Raw genomic sequence first — 16,409 nt, 5'->3', positions numbered from 1 at the left:
CTTCCACCTCCCTCCTCCAAACCTCCACTTTTCAGCTTTGGAGCAGCTGTAATCAGCCCGTACAATTTCCCTTCCTCCTCTCATGAATAAATCCAACTACCTTATCTTCTGTATCGGAAAGTCTTCCCTGGTTTTAACAGCCTCTCGAGGAGCATATAAAAGGGGCTTTCACTGGCTAACAGGAAGCAAAATGAATAGAGGAACTTTTGATAATGCCCTGTCTGTCTGAGCGGAGGATCAGCCCGACTAAATTGTACCAGATTAGTGAATGATAGTGCTTCAGCTGGGGCCAGAATTGTAAGTTTTTAATCTTGGAACAAGCAATGACTTCTTCCTCTTAAACAGTGATCAACTCCCTCTTTGATTTGGAGGCTTGCAGTCATCCATATTCAGTCAGTTTGGGTGGTGGTTTTTTTTTTCAGTTTGCATTCATGAGTCTTAACAAGCTTCGAGTGCTTTTTTTGGTAGCGGTGGTTTTGGTAAGACCTGTCATGGCTGCATGCCATTTCTACCAGTAACTTGCGCTGTGCTTTGGATTTTTACGCCTGTAATGAAATCTTGTGCATCACAGCTTTCTTAATATCGATCCACGTTGTGCTGCCTCACAGTCTTTTGCAATTAGTCCTGGGGTGGTTTGGATATTTTTTTGTAAGCCAACACTTTTGGTTTCTGCCACCTTCAGTCTTACTGGGGTGGGTGACTCCTCCTTACTTCCTGCCCAACAACTTGGTCCCGAATGTCTGATAATCCAGCTCGACCGGAGGGACAAATGACTGAAAATCTAAATGAGGCAGCTTAGCTAATTGCCTTAGGCCTGACTTGTCTGTTGGTTAACACTAGTTTTATTGCAGTCCAATGTGATTGACATTTGAGGAATTGCACTGGTATAATACTGGCAACAGCAGCAGAAAATCTGCCCTATTGTTTCTGATATGTTTGCTGCCTGAGGAGCACCTTTTTGTTACAAATAACTATCTTAAATGCAACTGATGGAGTGAATGGACTTCTTTTTCTTTAAATCACTAACTTTGTGTTCCCAAGAAAAAAAGTGAGTGAGAGTATTATCCTACTTACTAAAATTTTGCCTTTTTCTGTGTTTTTTTTCAGGCCTTTTTTTCTTGGACTTTAGTATTGGAAAACTCTCTGATGATAACTTTGCTTAGGTAAGTGAAGCAAGATTTTTTTTTTTTTGTGGGTTTTTTAGAATCACTTCCCCTATCTTAACTTCTTCTGCATGTTGTGTTGTAACTGTGATCTGCCAGCCAGCTGTGCTGCGTGTGCTGTGGTTAAGGCTAGAAAGATGTAGTAAACAAAAGTAGGCGTAATGCCTGTAGTATGACATAAGGACCTCATTTATTAATTTAATCAAATGAAGTGGACATGGTGCAGAATGATGAAATACAGCTTTCATCTGCATATTACTCATATTACTGCATAATCTCACCAATTTATACTTTTTTTTTTCCCAAGAGATGCTCTACATTTATTTTATTTTTTTTTCTGGAAGGTAAACTTGTTTTGTTAATATCACTTACTGTCATTTTGTTAGGAAAATGAAGCCTTAATACTTCCAGGTTTGTAGATACAGTCGCTCTTCCTCCATCCCTTTCTCTTCCCTCTTTTCTTCAATAGTTCTAGGCAGGAATTTCTGACATGGAGGGCAAATCATAAGAAGCTTGAGAATTTTATAATTTTTTTTTAGTCCAAAAGATGGGAGAACCCAAACAAATTTAACATCTCCCCTTCCATCTTCTGAACCCCATCTACACCTCTAAAATGCTAAATTCAAGCTGATCAATGATAAACAGGGTTTCTGAGTGTTGGTTGCAAACACATGTTCTTGTCTACTTCTAAATACCTTTGCAAACCCAGTTCATGTGCTGCTACATAGCACAGGGGCATTCTTGTGAGCCCAAGTCCAGCCCAGTGGCGGCTTGGGTGATGGGTGGAAGAGCTAAGTGTGCTGCTGTACCAAAATGTACTCTGTTTTCCTTTCTGTGTGATGGAGAGAAGATTTGATTGACCTCTGATGCAAGGCAACAAGTTCATCCCCAGATATACAGCTAATTTGCTGTATTAGTTGGAATTGCTTGTAATCCTGGATAAGGCCAAACAGCGACTGCCGTATTTGCATGGGAGTATAGTATCCTAGCATCTATGCTGACAAAGATAAAAGTGCTGCTGTTCTTTGTAAAGTGTCTGCGAAAGGGTTCTCTGTCTCTCTCTGTGTGTTATGTGCTGCTGGGTCCATAGCAGTACCCACTCTGTCTCCTTCCAGTGGATGGTCGGTGTGGAAGCTTCTTGCCTCTGTCCCTTGAGATGATGGACCTCAGTGAAATAAAATTGATCCAGTCTTACACCAGAAGTCTTCTCCAGTCTGCTTCTCCCTGGCATTTGTCCCTCTTTGGGGCGGACTCCAGGAGCATGAATATGTCTTTAGCCTTAAAACCTCATTTTAGCAAAACGGAAAACTCCAGAGATACTCATGGGTTCCCTTTCGTTTTCCTTTTAGGTAGCTTGTCTGAGTTCATCTATCTGCCATTCCTTTACCAAGGTACTGAATTCAAGTCTTGTGTAGTGTGGCTTTTGTCTTTTCCAGAGATGCACACGAACTGGCTGGTGGCCTCCAAGCTGTGGGTGTTCCACCTAAGGTGGACTTTCTAGTCCTGATATATGGTCTGCCTGGCAGTTTGGTAAGCTGCAAGCAGGAGTGGACTGTAAGACAAAGCTGAAGCTGGATGTGCTGGCATCCTTTGCATTTTACTAATTCAGAGAAAAGACCTTAGTAGAGCCATCTATTCTTTGTGTCTGAGAACTTGTTGCTTGGGATCTTGCTTGTGAGACACACTTGCCTGTCGCAGCGTGTTTGCAGTTCCCCCATGTCTCCCTCGACTGCTACATAGCTTAAGGAGTGATTAATTTTCAGCCTGAGACTGCATTTATTGATGCTGCTGCCTGTCCAGACAGTGGAGAGGACCCTGCAAACCAGGGAAGTATTTAGGCAGCAGTTTTAAATCCTTTTAACTTCGTGTATTAGACACATCTATGAATATATGCAGACCTAGCTAATAAATAACCCAGGGAATGGTAGCTAAGAGGAAAGGACATAATTAATTCTGTCGTGTACTCAGCTTTAAAGTTGGATCCAGAGCAGTAATGCATTACGCTGGAAAGGTAAACACTGTCATTATTCAACAATGAAATGCGTATGAGGCTGACACTGTTTTCCTCCTTTTGATTTAATAATTTTTTTTGCAATGGTTTGAATATCTTAGATGGTCTTTGTATGGTATGGTGGAACCCTGATGAAGCCCTACCCTTTGCGAAGGGTCATTACTCCTTTATTTGAATTGAGTTTTGTATTAATGCTGCTTTGCTGACACAGAACGTGTGCTGTTCGAGAAGGCTCTTACTGTGTTTGCTGCGGTTGGGGTGCTTGGCTGTAATTCCTGCAATATAGTTTGGAGGGAGGGTGCTTCTGTTTTATCAGGTGATCCCTTTTCAACAATTGCAGTGTTGACCCAGGTCAAATGCATGTGCCACATAAAAAAAAAAAAATCCTTTTTGTGGAGATGCTATTGAAAAGCTGATATGAGTTTCTGTTAACTTGCATCTCTTTTTTTCCTCACCCTATACCAGAGTGCAGAGAAAAGGTATGACTGTAGCAAACACAACTTTACATGGTCCTTCAAGCTTAACATTTTTTTCCATTTTTTTTTCTTTTTTTTTTTTTTTTTTAGTGCAGAGAGGGATATGGAGGAATCCTCAATTTGCATCTTAAAAATTGCTTTTTAAATTTAAAAAAATTGCTGTGAGAATGATGATGAGATCTTTGCTAAAAAGTATAGTTGTCATGGTAAAAAGTTACATAAAGCAAAGTAGTTAACTTTTTGGCTTGTGATGATAACTGATAACAGGAAAGAATGCTAAAGTGATTGCAGTTTGAAGCTCCCCCCTTATTATTACTCATCACACAGCCTCTCCCCACTCCTTCACACTTCTCATCTTAGCAAATTTCTTCATGTATAGTTAAACACACACACAGAGAAAAACAAGCAAAGACTTTATATACTTATTTCTGGTTTGTCCATGTTCCAGACAACCCAGCCTGAGTATCAGAAGATCACCTGAGTTTGCATAAATGAAGATGTGTGTATCTAGAGTGGGTTGGTGTTGTGCAACCCCTCAATGCCTCTTCCTGTGGAGTTTTCTTCCAAGTTTTGAAGCTCTGGCTCTTCCAGCAGAAGTCTTGGGCAAAAAACACTCACGGAGACACCAGTGGAATAGCTGATGCGGCTCAGCAGCCGCCTCCTAAAATAAGTGGTGGAAGGATGCCTGTTTCTCGTAGCAATATTTTCTTTGGAAGACGAGCATCTCCTCAGCATGTCCTTGGCTCTTTGTCTCCCTAGCAAACTATAGCACTGAATACTCCTTCCACTGTTCCCAGCTCAATCAGTTTAAAAGTTCCTGGTTAAAAGCAACATGGTAAACTGTATTTCTGTGCTCCTTCAGTGTCTGCTGCTTTTGATTGCAGACAGCTTGCAAAACTCCCAGGAATTTGGAGAGGAAGGGAGTCCTTCCTTGGTATGGATCCAAAAGAAGTTGCATGTTGTCAACTTGCACAAGCTCTTTCTTTAAAGTAAGAATATTTTTTTTTTTTTTTTTTTTTTTTTTTAGGGGGAGGTATCTGATAGAAAATTGCTAGCCCTTGGTGGGTGGCATGAAGCACATTGACTGGAGGGTCTATTGTTCTGTGGTTAATGTGCTGTTTATTTTGCAGCCCGTGATCTTTCTATTTTGCTGAGGCAGATGGAGGGATTCCCAGTTCCACAAGCATAACCCTGGGAGAGATTAGTTGGTTTTAGGTTTCACCACTTAGATGATGAGGTTAGCCTTAGACAGAGATGCATCCCTGTGTATGGAAATGGTTTTGGCCCAAATCTTGTCTAGCAATGTAAAGCCTGAGAAAGGACCAAGAGGTCAGCTTCAGCTTCATAAGGAATGCAATGTATGTTCATTCTGTGGCATGTGTGGACTGCTGCTTTTTTTAATTTCAAAAAGGGTAAAAAAAGTAGTTACAAGCTTATGTGTTATTTTTTTTTAAAAATGCTCTAATTAGAGCTACAATTAGCTCTAAAGTAGAGCCTACTTTACAGCTACATAAATATTTATATCGGCAATACCGAAGCACTAATGATAAAGAATCCTAGGAGATTTTTTTCACAGCTGCAAAGCAAAGAACATTTCAGTCTCAGCGTCGACTTTACCTGTCTCCTACCACTGAGCTAAGCAACATCCTCAATCTGCAGACCCCAGGACTTTTTTTTTTTGGCATCAATAGCAGTCTTAAGTAATTGCTCTGCAGTTCTCCCAAATACTTGTTACAGAAGTGAGCTCTTCTGCTCGTGTCAGTTAAAGGTCTGATATTTTTGATGGTGTCTAGAAAACTCAAGCTCTGAAACAAGCTAAAATGAACAGAAGCTTGTTTCCTCTTTGCTCACATGGGCACTTACTCACTTCCCCATCTGCTTTAACTTTGAAGATTTCTGAGGTTCTTCCTCTGACCCACTTGGCATAAGCTAGAGAAGATTATGTTTCTTCAATAGCCAAGTTTATAGGGCTTCAGCTTTTTTGTAAATAATCCTTGGAGTTTTGAGTGCTTCCTTTCTCCTTCTTTCCCCTTCAAAACTGACTGGCTGTCGTTCGTGTACAAATTAGGAAATGCTTTTTCAGTCTATAGATAGAGGGGAGAGTTGGTGCATTCACTAGGCAAGAGGGCATGTAAAGTGTGCTGAGGAGATTTCACTAAGTATCTCTGATTTTAAGTATTTATCTTGTGCAATTTCTACTTGTGGTCCTAGCGCAAAAGAGTATCAACTGTAGAGGAGGGCTTTGCTCTGCTAGTCCTTGTACAAGCACAGTTCCAGAGTATGTATGAGTATGAGACAAAATACAGGACCTGGATCCACAGAAACATCTTTATAGAAACATGTAATTTTTTTAATGTACTCAAAAGAGGAGGACAGGGTCATGCTCTGCCTTTGCTTTCACACTCAAGTACCTGCACCAGTAATTGGTTTGCATGTGTGACTGGTTATTTTAAGGTAGCATTAAAACTCACTTTCAGCTTTACTGAACGTAATTTTCTTTGAGATGGAAAATTGCAGTATTGCTGTGTTTGGGCTGTTGGGTTACAGTTGTGGTATCTGTGCAACTAACTACTTTGGGTCTCTGCACACAGAGGTGACCTCTTCTGTTCCCATACAGATGCGTGCTATGCCATAAGAGGTTTTGTTGAGTAATTATCAATAGTAGAAACAGATACAAGGTTTTATAGAATAGATGGTTAGTTCTTCTAATCTGCCTTATCTTAAAATTAATTTTAAGGTTATCTGAAACAAAAATCTCCAAACCTTCCTCCAAATTTTTGTACATCCCAGTCAGGCAAGACTAACAGAAACTAACTTTCATCTAAGCGCTGGGCTGTCTACAGTTACTAAACCTTTGACTTCTGTGTGTTTGTAGATAGAAATGAATAGTAAGAGTAACAGAATAAATATCTTTGTTTTGGCTTTTCCTTAATAAGGGAGTGGTGGGACAGCCAACACAAATAATGTGTGAAAGGCTTGAGGTCATAGTCTTGCTGTCCTTAAACTCTTATTGCAGCATTTTTCGTTGCCCAGAGTGAGCTTGAGTGGCTGTTGTAGTCCTTTGCTTTTGCCCTGAATGAACCAAGGTGTGACTTCATAGCTGCTTTTTCCTAGTAGCTTTGCATTAACCAACAGCATATGTATGTCTTGGTTTTGGCTTGGTTTTTCCTTCCTTAATTCTCCCGCATCTTCTAGCCATTTTACTGCTGCCATAGCATGAGGTGATTCTTGGTTTTCTTTACTTTTTGTTTGCTGGGCCTGGTGGGCATGTGACATTTTGGGTAGACTCAGAGGTTCTGCAGACCAGCTTCTCTTGACTTGAACTTTCAGGCCTTGTGATCTGCACGTGGTCCTTCTGGCCTCTTGGTAGCAAGAGAGAAGCCCTGCATGGAAAGATAGGCTGTAATTTTGTCCTGCTTTGAACATGTGGGATTCTAAGTATTTCCCATTAGATGTACTAGTAGTATAAACAAACTGTTTTGTTTAGTGCAAGCTCTTTATCCTGATAGGATTGGAGACATCTTATAGAGCAATGACTATAAATTTTAAACTAATATTTGTCATTATTTAAATAAACAAATCAGCATGGTATACAAAGAACACAGAAGTTCCCAGCCCAGGGACCTGAAAGACAGACCTATGTGGACATAGGCTGTGTACTTTTTGTCCATTTCCCTATTAAATTTAAGGCATTGCACACCTAGTTAATATCTTTTTAAGTTTGTGTCAATGATAGAATGGATGTGTATTGCAATGGACACAGATTTTGGTTTTAAAGTTACAGAATACACATAGGAGGCATGTAGGCTGAGCAGATATTAAGGATGACAGATATTTTGCAGGTCTTCTGGTGCAACATCTTTGCCACTCTAGTTGTCTTGATATAGAGGACTCCAAATTGAAGCCTTTAAACTGGAAAGGGTAAAGTACTGGGTAGCATATTGTAAAAAGTCTTGCAGAGTGTGGGAGTAGATGAGTAATTCCAAAAATGGAATGCTGGAGAGAAGTTTCCATGCCAGGCTGTTAAATTTCATTGCTGTGTTAATTAGAAAGGAAGAAGCCCCTTAGTTTTTATGAAGTTTTCCAACTCAGTTGAAGTTCTGTGACATTAGATGCAACAACAAAATGATCAAGAACTTGTCTGGACGTCAGCAGCCTTGTACTCCAAGCTAATTGTATTTTTATGAATCAGTGTTAACTTTTTGAAAAATAAAGATTGGGACTTGGAAAAAGCAGATGCTGATGAACATGGGGAAGGATGCGACAGAGAATATAGTGTTCTTGGTAATGAGGGGACCTCTGGCTCTCTAATTTTGTTTACCAAGTAGCTGCTATTTTTCATACATAAAATGTAAAATTTTACCTTTGAGGAACTTCATTTTAGGGGGTGGAGAAGTTCATAGTGCTTTCAAGGCCTCAGTTCAGCTCATAATCCAAGAGTGAATTCAGTATCTTCACAGACCGAGGGTGTATGAGCTTTTAGTTCATCAGGCTTTTCAAAAAACTACAAATTGCAGATGTATGAGGGACTGGGGGGGAAGTCCTTACCTCTAAGTGGTGGTAAACTTTAAAACTCATATGGGATGGCTCTGATCAACATCCATTTCAATGTTCCCATAAAAAGCTTATGACTTGGCAAGGTTTCAAGGACTGGAAAAAAAAAATGCTCTGTATACAACATGTTTTATTAATGTTGAAGGAGTAATGTTGCTGTATTTCACCATCTGCCACTGCATAGAAAAAGTTCAGCTTGGCTCTTGTAGACTTTGGCTTTTCCTCTGAATAAGGCAAGGTGTGACTTCACATCTGCTTTTTCCTAGTAGCCTTGTATTAATCAGGAGTATACGTATTTCCAAGTTTTCCTCCTTTTCCTTCCTTAATTCTCCTGTGTTGCAGAGTAAATTCATGATTCCTGAACCTCAGCTGTTACTGTAAAGTGTATTTGCATAAACCTTGATGTTAAGCATCGCGTCCTGCTTACTTGCTGTTATGTCTTTTTGCCTCCTTTTAAGCTATATGTAAAGGTGAATTTGAAATTAGGCAGTTGAGAAAGTAGTAGTCTGTTAAAACTCGGCAAATGTGGTTGACCTAATAAAAGCAATTAAAAAAAAATATTTTTAAGGGAAATCAGTGTTGTAAAACATGAACTTTAAGATGAAATTGCTGAAGACAATTTGTGCAGCCAAAATGCTACGGAAGGCAGACAGGACAATTCAAGCACAAAATCACAATTTATAACCACATACCAGTGTTACCTTTGCATTGGTCTTGGCTAGGGATCAAGGAATGACTTAGGGAGATGGCTGGAGTGTGATCACTTGCAGTGTGCAAGGCATCGGGTCACGCACTGAAACAGGAGTCTGAATTCAAATACTGAACACTGGCCTCTTTTAGCAAGCTCTGTGCGGCCAGGCTGTCGGACACAGCCTGAGTTCTTTGAGACAGGAGAAGTGTGGGTATGTAACTTCTTAAAAGTAGTTTTTGCTCCCTGAGTTATCATACTGTTAAATATTAAGTGAGATAGCTATATCTCCATCTTATGCTTCTGATTTGTGGGTACTATTGCTTAATTAATATTTATCAAGCACTTGGAGCACTTTAAAAGTGCTGTAGGATTGTAAAATAATACTGCCATTTGCGTGTGCACACTCTTAAACATCAAGATTTCCAGCTCCTGCTGCGCAAGTGCTTGGCTGAGTCATGCAGGTTCTCCCTGACCCAGTTCTCTCTTGTTTGCTCACTCCTCCCATTTCACCCAAGCCATCAATTCTTTCCTCATTCTCCTTCCTGCCATGGGTTTGTCAGTCTGTCCCTTGAGTATCAAGCAGTTCTGTTTCTTCCTCCTCTGCAAGTGTTCAAGATCAAGGTGGATGGGGCTTTGAACAACCTGATCTAGTGATAGATGTCCCAGCCTATGGCAGGGGGTTTGGAACTAGGTGATCTTTAAGGTCCCTTCCAACCCAAACCATTCTATGATTTCCTCCACAGATGCCCCTTTGAATCTAATAGGTGTTCTTACCTCCTCTTGTCCTGTTCCAGCAGTCCCCATGGACATCTTGACCCTTTTCCCCACGCCCTTGAGGTTAGGCATTGGTTCCTGGCAGCAAACAAAGCATTTCTTCCTCCAGTTCCTCCTTTGTCTCTCCCACAGGCCCTGCACAGAGGTCTGGCAGTTGCCCTTTAGGGAAACCATTCAGACTTTTGATTTGCTTCCCCAGGGAGGAGTTGGGTGAGCCTTAGCTGCTCTTCTCCCCATGGTGGGCATAGAGATCCTTGGAGCTGGAGAGGAGTTCAAGGGCAGCAGCTGGACCTGGACTGAAGTTCGGGATGGATGTGTGTGTGGGTGAAGGCTACAAGCCAAAAAGTGTTGTGGTGCTGCCTGTAGCAGGGACAGAGTGAGAAGGTGCTTTTCCAGGAGAAACTGGGGGGAAGGTTCGTCTGGAGCTGACATGGCCAGCTGTGGCACTCCCTCTGCAGAAGTCATCCTGTAATGGCAACTGCTGCCTTTGCGAGGCACTTGCATTGCCTCTATCTGACCTATAAATGTTTTGAAGCTTTTTTGATATTCGTCAATACTAGACAGCTGAAAACCAACCATGTGAGCATGATTTGATTAGTTATTTGAAGAAATTCCCACTTCCGAGATCAGAGTAGGCTGGACTTCTAAAGAGGCTTAATATATTATCTGCAGATGAAAACAGAAGTTTATGACTGGACTGTCTAACAAGAGATGCAGAAATACCAACTGCTTCATCAAAAGCTGAAATCCCTTTATTTGTAACCAAACTGAAGCTCCCTGCGACTTGCTGGTGTTATTTGCAGTGCTGGCACCAGCGCTTACAGCCGGCATCCTCTGAAAAAAGAAAAGCTCACGTTAACTTGGTCTGCTTTCCCTCACTGAGCCAAGGCTTTAAGTCAAGCGTGGATAAAGCAAGGAATTTGATCAGGCTCCTAACATCGGTCGCACTTTGAACGAAGTGAAACAGCGTAGAGCTGAGTTACAGAACACGAGGTTTTTCTTGTGAAATCTGAAGTGTTTGGCAGGTCCCTGAAAATATGTGTGAATAGTCCCCGTCAAGTTGCTGCATACTCTGGTTCAGCTCCTTGCTGTTACCCTTGTGGGATGAGCTTGCTGTGTCGATGATGCAGAATTTAATTTTTTTTTTCTGTGGTCCTGTCAGACAATTCCCTCAGTATCTCTTAATTTTGAATATTTATGGCTTGAGATAAGGTATGTATTGAGTTGCACTTAATCCTAAATTAGGTCTATAATCAATCTAGCAAAGGCGGAAAAATTTTGTTACGCTGGAACCCTCTCGGGAGCTTATGTGGGTTTTCTTAAAATAAAAATGAGGGGAAGGGAAAGAAGAATAGATGGTTAAGTGGTTTCAGTCACTATTAATGTTTGCCTACTGCAGCATTAACTTGTTTTTCATGTCTTTTCCCGGGGTGGGAGAGGAAGGAAAGGAAGGAGGAAGTTGGTTGTACAATTTTAGTTAAACTAGGTTAGCGCTTGTTAAACTGGTGTGTGTTACGAAGCTAAAGTGTGGTGGTGTGGGTTTCTTTTTGTATGCTTAGTCGTATTCAGCATCCCTAGAAATCCTGGAGTTACAGTCTCTTGGAAGATCTAGACTTGAATTGCTGTTGTCTTCATGGGGTGAGATTGAGCTGAATGTGCAGCAGGATCTGGAGAGTTGACATTTTTTGCGAATTTAAAGTATTCCTCAGCTCCTGGCAATGCTGTGAGGTGTCATGAACGTTGTCAGCACACACAATTTTGTTCCGGATGCCTTTAGCACTTGTTGCTGTGCTCCTTCTTATCTTCTTTCCAGCCAGTTGTTACCACCTTTTTTCTTTCTTATTTCTTTTTTCCAGCAGTTTGTTTAGCAAGGAATGACATTCTGCAAACAAACCAAACCTTGGCTAATCTAAAAAACTCAGAGCTGACCCAGCTGTGAATGGAGTTTTAGGTGGGAAGATGATCTCCACGAGGAGGTCATCCCATGGTCTCCTGTGCTGTGCCGCAGCCCATGAGTTGTGTGTCCGCCATTCACCTTAGCTGGCTGGAGCTGAAGCTTTGCTGTTTATGCCTGTTTAAGAAGTTAATCTTTCTGAAAGGCACTGAGCTGCTTGGTGTGGTGTGGTTGCCTCAGCTACTGGAGTGTAAACCAGTAACTCTGGGGGAAATGGAGGGATAAACATTTGCTGCTCTTTATTTGCATGGGGAATTATAAGAACCTGGGGTATGTTTAGTGACTTGGAACAATTTTTATTTGAATGCTGGCTCGGTCATGACCTCTGTGCATTTACATAATGAAATGAAGTAGTCAAGCCATTGCAATGCAGTAAGAAAAATCTGTTAAGATTGCAGTCCCTTTATTTATATCAGCTGACCTTGGTCTGACTAACAAACCAATTTTGCTTAATCTGTTTTTTTTAATTAAACATCATATACTTAAAGGAGTAAGTTACTGGCATTTAATCAAAGCATCTGTGAAGTCTGCCCGTTGCTCAATGTACTGCACAGGTTGAAAAGCTTTGCCAGTGCACAGGTTGGTATTTTAAATTAAATGCATAAAAGCAAAGGAAAAAGGGATTAACGTAAGAACTATAGAGTATTCCTGCGAGTTGATTTGTATCTATAGTTTCTCCTAAACTTATGTTCATATCACACCATGGGATAGTTGAAGTGCCATTCACTTGAGGGCTCTGGAGTGACATTTGTCAATGTGGCCTCCTAAGATAAAGCTGACTTACGCTGTAACCTGTCCCTCCCCATGGAAATCACAGGTGTGTTTGGCCTTCTATCCAGCTGGTGTATTTATAGAGCTGAATTGGACTTTTGTGGAGGGGGAGGAGGAGTCTGGCAGTTGCAGGATCTCCTTCCCTTGTGGAAGTGCTCCCATGCTCTGCCATGCTCTGCAGCTTCTGTTGCTTGCTGTCTCTCCCAGCTTCTTCCTGAGCCCTGGGAAAAGGGGTGAACAAGGTGTTAGGCATCTTGAGGCTGGACAGTGTATTGGGAGGTTGCTGGTGTCATTCAATGAGTTTTCCATTTTAATGTGCAATGTTGGGGCTCTTTGAGCAACTTTAAAACTCAGGTCCTATAGAGAGGATAAGGAAGATACGTGCACATGTGACCCCTTGTGCATGGTCCCTTTTTTTATGTTATAATTGATGCCAAGTGAGAAGTCCTCTTGCAGACAGGTAGATGGGGTGTAGGTTTTTTAGGCACAAATAGTGATGCAGAATGATGTTTGCTGACACTTATGGATAATACTGTTCTTTCCTGACTGCTGTTAGGCTTTATGCTTAGCTTCTGTGCTGCCATGACCTTCTAAGATGTGTGGTCTGTATGTTACTAAAAACATACAGCAAATAAACTTGCCCAGGCAAGAATATGGCCTTGATGCACAATTGCTACCTAGAGCCCTAGGCCTGAAAGAAATATTAGTGTTGGAGATGGTGGTAAGGAGTCATCTTCCAGGTCTCTCTCTATATTTAGTCCTTTTAAGGTTTTAGCTAGACTCTTGGACTATAATTTTTTTAATTGCAAGGGACATAAATCTTGTTGTTACATTACAAGGGAATGGAAAAAAAAAACCCCAACAATTTTCAATTCACAGTACATTCCTCATATTAAAAAAGAAAAAAGTGCCTGAAAGTGATGCTGAAAAGCATACAGCTTTTGAAGCTGTATGGAGATGAATATTCAACCTATGAGCCAGGAGCAAGCCGCAGCAGGGATTGTGTGAGAGCTTTGTGTGGGAGGAATTTAATTCACCCATGGTTTACATAATATAAAAGAGAAGACCCTTCTTTCCTTGACTTACGGGAGTAGCCCCACTAAAGTCAGAGCTGCTATTCACATGGAGGAGGATTTGCAGATTGCAGTCTAATTTAGATGTATTTATTTGTGTAAGACTGGCTTGGTAATACAGATAATGCACAATTTACTATGACTGTTAAGCTTCCAGATTTCCATCCAGTTTAGGGAGAATTCACTGGACTTTATCACTCTGGAAAAGGAGCCTGTCATTTCCTGAAGAGTAATAAAGAGTATTGGCAAAGATTGTAATGTCTTTCAAGACCCAGCAGTGTTCCTGTGTAGTGTTTGTGGGCTGCCTGACGCAAAATGTCCAAAAGGCCCAAGGTTGTAGGTACCTTGGTGTTATAATATCTAACCAGCCAAAGCACGGCTGGTTGAGCATTGCCAGCTGTTCTTGACTTTGCCTGTGACTTAGAATGCACAGGAGTAACAAACCCCCATTATACAAATACGGGAGGGTGGTGGAATTGGGATGAACTTGCTGGGAGCTGCCTTTTCATGGAGGAATTGGGAGTTTCTGCTGCTGAAAGAGACCTCCCATTGGACCTGTCAGACCCAAGTATCCAACATCAGCCTTCATTCCTTTCCCTCACAGTACTTTTAGGAGGGTGATAAGTTAGAGGTGGGGAACCTCTTCACATGAAGCAAGTGGGAGTGGCTCTCACTGGAGGTTGAACAGAGTTGGGTCCTCAAACTGAGCAAAAGTTAAAAGATGGCAACTTAATGAAGCCTATGCTTTTTTGAGGTACGCTCCTTAAGTTGCTGTGATTGTGTCTGTCTTGGGATATACCTGTATTTCTTTCCTGTGTTTGAACATACTCTTTGAATTCTTTGGACATGTTGAGCACCTTTCTCAATCCTACCACAAGTGACCATTGTCTGAACACCAACAACCCAGATGCTCATCCTTTCCATTTAAGCTGTGTAGCATCTAGTGACATTTGTTTGAGAAGGTTTCCTCTTGGTGCTCATGTTCCCCTCCTTGCTGCATGAAGGCATGGGATTATATTTAGCATTCTTTCCTCCTGCTGCTCCAGATCAGAAAGGACTGGAAAATTCTCCATCAAAAATCGGTAAGGATTTTCTGGCTGCCCTAGGATACTTTCCTTCCAGTCCCTGCTTCTGCCTTTCATTACCTTGTAACAGCAACGCTTCCCCAGGAACATGGTGTACCTCAGAGGTAGGACACATGCTTGCTATGGTAGTTAATCATTGTGGATGCTGATGTGGATGAAGTAAGTTTGTGTGGCCAACAACAATGATCAAATCTAGTTTTTAACAGGAGTGAAGCTGGGTGTGAGAGCTAAGTTGCTGGCGGGACCCTTCAAATGGGAGGAAACACAAGCCACTGGCTTTCCAGCTTTATATTTGGGAGAATAAAGGACATGAAGGATCTCTTTTACCAGGTGGGTTAGATATTAATGCAGCAGCTGGACCGAATAGAGCAAGCTTTTGGTACTCTTTTGGTAGGTGCGTGAACAGCATTGTGTGATGCTGCCTCTGTACACCTTTAGTGTTCATTCCTCTCATGCTCCATCCACCCAGTACAAAACATCTTCTGCGGATGGAAACTAAGGTGGACTCATGCTGTTTATCCTCACTGAAGGGTAATTGTTGGTGCCTTGTTTTTCCCCTTCCACTGCTCTTCTCCAGCCCGCTTCTGCTGAGCTGGCTCAGTGCTGGGCTGCTGCTTGCAGGCAGACAACATGATGTAGTGTGGGAACAGCTTCTTGCTGACAATGACCCTGAGCTGGTGATAAAGAGGAGTGCCGAGACATTCTTCTGCAGACCACAGTCCAGATTGTTCTCACACTCCCTTCTGTCTTGTGTTTAACACACCCCCTTCCTACACTGCTTGGAGCAGGTATGTTTGGATTGCTTTCATTTGGAAAAAAAAAAACCAAAACCAAAAAAAAAAAAAACCAAAAACCCCAAAACCAAAAAACCCAAGGTTGAAACACTTGATCAGTCCTGAGAGGCAAGAGTAACAAATGTGGTAAAATGTCATTTTTTTAATCAGAAATTTGACACATCTGAGACACAAATTGTTGCACTGTAAACTTTATTTGCAGTGCAACAGGCAGATGAGGGATGTTTTACTGCAAGACAGTGTTGCAGAAGAGCTCAGCATTATGCATGTATGATGAGGGTATCCTGGGCTTATAGTGAGAAATTCTACAAAAAAAAAAGAAAAACACCAAAACAACAAAATCCCCACATTACCCCGAGTCTTCTAGAAAAGCATAGCTCAGAGGCATGTCTCAGCACGTATTATGTTGTGTGCCTCAGATGTTCTGTGGTCAGTGGTAGTCTTTTCATTCTATGTAAAGTGGCCTTGGGCAGATGAAGCCTGAGTTACCTGACCGAAGGGACTTTTCCCTTCTCATAACTTCAAAGTGACTTCTGTTTTTGTCATTGATGTGCGTCGGGACCATCCAATGAAGACACACATGCTTACGATAAAAGGAAGACTGAATCTGCATTCTTCTGTGTTGCTTTTATGTGGGCCTTTTGGCTCATGACTCACAAGCTCTTGTAGAGGCTTCCAAGGCAAAAATGCAGCTGCATTTTTCTGTGTCACATGCTGCCTTGCCAGGTCCAGCAATAGCAACTATTGGACAAGAAAGAAGAGAATAATACAACCTGCCTTACCACAAGTGTGTGTGGAATCATACTCATGGGAAGTTAAAGCTGACCTTCATAGCAAGTAAACATTTTTATAAACTTCCTCCATCTCCTCATCCCTATGCATATGCTGCTTGTTAACACCCTGGATGCTTGTGGAAATAGTACTACTAATAAAGGATCTCTCTGGTTTTGTGATGGAAGACCTATTACCAGTGACTGAATTGTGAGATGTTCCTGGAAGAGTAAGATCCAGCAGTAAGGGAGAGGGTTTGAATTACAGCTGGAAAGCATTGAGAAATGCATTG

At 41.5% G+C, this 16,409-nt stretch overlaps 1 protein-coding gene across 1 annotated transcript in view; it reads left to right on the top strand.

Annotated features, from left to right (window-relative positions):
• LOC121232400 (A-kinase anchor protein 13-like) overlaps positions 1 to 16,409 on the top strand; it is a 131,295-nt gene that overhangs the window by 20,251 nt on the left and 94,635 nt on the right. The window contains exon 2 of the mRNA XM_041123583.1: positions 1,108 to 1,163. The gene's annotated coding sequence lies outside the window, so the exon portion shown is untranslated. The remainder of the gene's footprint in view (positions 1 to 1,107; positions 1,164 to 16,409) is intronic.

The sequence above is a fragment of the Aquila chrysaetos genome, chromosome 5, assembly GCF_900496995.4.
Source record: "Aquila chrysaetos chrysaetos chromosome 5, bAquChr1.4, whole genome shotgun sequence".
NCBI lineage: Eukaryota > Metazoa > Chordata > Aves > Accipitriformes > Accipitridae > Aquila > Aquila chrysaetos.
Note: the sequence above shows the minus strand (reverse complement) of the source record. Positions and strands in the feature narration are given on the sequence as shown.